Genomic DNA, 2,397 nt, shown 5'->3' with positions numbered 1-2,397 from the left:
CCCCCCCCCCCCCCCCTCTGCAATTTATAATTTCTCTATCGGCAGTATGGGTAATTTAGTAATTTTGCCTCACTCGGTATATAATACTTCAAAAAAAAAGTACTCATTTGGTGATTGTGTCCACCCTCAAAATTATTGCTAGTTTCGCCTCTGCTTGCTAGAGTAGCTCCTTGGCTTGAGGGAGTGCACCTAACTTTAGTTGAGTGAGGTTCTATGAGCATCTAATCTTGGATTAGTATGCTTGAGGTTTGGTCTAGTTTGGCGAGCACGCCAAACGTCGGTTGAGCATGCTCTAAGAATGTTTAGGTGAATACACTTGAGGTTTGGCGAATACTTCTGACAGCATTATGAAGTGAATAGGCTATGGCAAGTCCATGTTGATCCTGGCAAATTCATGGGGATTTGTACGAGTTCACCTTTAATGGTTGATTTGATTGTGTTGTTCTGAACCGGTACGACTTAGGTGTGTTTGGGGCGGTGGTAGGGCAGCGGCGTGGCGAGGCATCGCTATTAATCACTGTTTGAGGCGGCGCGGCGCGTTTTAGGTAAAAAGCGGGCCGTGGGTTCGGCCCGCAGCCCCGCTTTCTCGTTTGAATTTTTCTATTGGTGCTCTTTTTCTCGTCCGCCTCGAGGCCTTCAGCCTTGATCGGTGCCATCGTAAACTGGTTTGTTGGTACTCAACGCTTGCTCTGATTACCTGCAAGATCAGTTCATATGGCAGACCCGCTGGGAGGAGGAGCTGGAGAGGCTGCGAGAGAATCACCCCAAGATCCAAGCTGTTGTCTCTGCTTACCCCCAAGCACAAAATTACAGATCGAAATCCAACACTAAACAGTTGAATCTGGCAGCTACGAGATGCCATTGATGAGGTAAATTGATTTGCTCGATGACTTTGAGTACATGGAGCTTGAGAAGAACAGAAGCTGGTCAGACGAATCATGGAGAAAACAAAGTTGCTTTTTACAATCCCTAGCTTTTTTTTTATTTTTTTTTATTTTTTGAAATTGCTCGCAAATTTTGCAAAGTCGGCGAACGTGATTTCAAAATTGATCCCAACTTGGAGAGACTAGAGGAGATTGTGCTGATAAAGTTTCAGCTGAGGTCAATACTATCCTTCATCTGGAGAATAAGCTACCTAATTTGAAGTCACGTGCAGCTTTTCAAAGAAGTTAAAAATTTGCATTTGCTTTTTTTTTGACCTGTCAAAGAATTTTATTGATATACTTACTGAAATTGTTAACATATCGAGAAGCATTTGTTTGTTCTCTATACGGTTTCCATTTATAAATATGTTATCCAAGGCATTTAAAAACCTGAGACACCTTCGATACTTAAAAACTCACTAGGATGCCAAGATCTCTAAGCAATCTTTATCATTTGCAGTTCAAATCTGTAGAAGAGATTTATCAGAATATGGTTTTGATGATTTCTTACCAAATGAAGTGAGTAATATTTCTAATCTGCGTCAACTGAATTGCCCCCGAATGCTTTATTTACTGGATCTGGAAATGGGAAACTGAGGTCTCTTGAAGAATTGAATGAGTTTAATGTTAAGAATTGGGAGTGGTTATAGAATTGGGGGGGCTGGAACATATGCGTGAGTTGCACAAGTTAAGAATATAGTCTTGAAAATGTGAAGAATGCTAGAGATGCTCGCTTTGCAAAATTATGTGAGGAGAAAACTCAGATTTATTCTTGAAAACTGATGATGATGTGAACTTAGACATGGGATTTGAAAGCTTTCCGTACATTGTCAATTATCACTTAGATGTCAATTATCACTTAGATTTGAATGTGCTTCAAAATCTTAAACCATACAAAAATCTGAAGAGATCGTCGATGTGAATGTGCTTCTAAATCTTAAACCATACAAAAATCTGAAGAGATCGTCCATAGTTGCATGCAAGGGTGCAAGGTGTGTAGTAAAAGATGATTGTTTCTGTTATTGCTTTGTTGAACTTTTGCTCTGTTTTGAAATGAATTTCTGTTTCTAAAGTATCAAATAAGTGGTTGTAACAATTCTGTTTTAAACAAGTTTATTAAAAAAAGGACAGAATGATTATTTTTTCAGAAACTATTGTCTTATAGTTGTTTTCACACAGTTGCAACAAACAGACAGTCAGCTTCCAACACATCCTTAACGAACACCCAGTTCTTGAAAATATTTGATGATATAAATATAATAGTGAAATTTACATACCTAGCATGCAATTCTTATATATTTACACATCTCACACCTAAACCTTTGTATTTACATACATAGAACACAATTTAGAGTGTTGTGTGTGTAAATATGAAAGTTTAGGTTTGTGATAAATAAATACACTAGAATTGTGTGCCATGTATGTAAATGCCCCAATATAATTACATACATAGCACACAATTGTGTGTTATTAT

The 2,397-nt window shown here is 38.2% G+C and overlaps 1 protein-coding gene across 1 annotated transcript in view; it reads left to right on the top strand.

The window, feature by feature from the left end:
* LOC110025252 overlaps nucleotides 1-1,771 on the top strand; it is a 12,200-nt gene extending 10,429 nt beyond the window's left edge. The window contains exon 4 of the mRNA XM_020725619.1: nucleotides 1,384-1,771. The gene's annotated coding sequence lies outside the window, so the exon portion shown is untranslated. The remainder of the gene's footprint in view (nucleotides 1-1,383) is intronic.
* Nucleotides 1,772-2,397: the final 626 nt, after the last annotated feature.

This window comes from Phalaenopsis equestris, unplaced genomic scaffold (genome assembly GCF_001263595.1).
Source record: "Phalaenopsis equestris unplaced genomic scaffold, ASM126359v1 Scaffold000297, whole genome shotgun sequence".
NCBI lineage: Eukaryota > Viridiplantae > Streptophyta > Magnoliopsida > Asparagales > Orchidaceae > Phalaenopsis > Phalaenopsis equestris.
Note: the sequence above shows the minus strand (reverse complement) of the source record. Positions and strands in the feature narration are given on the sequence as shown.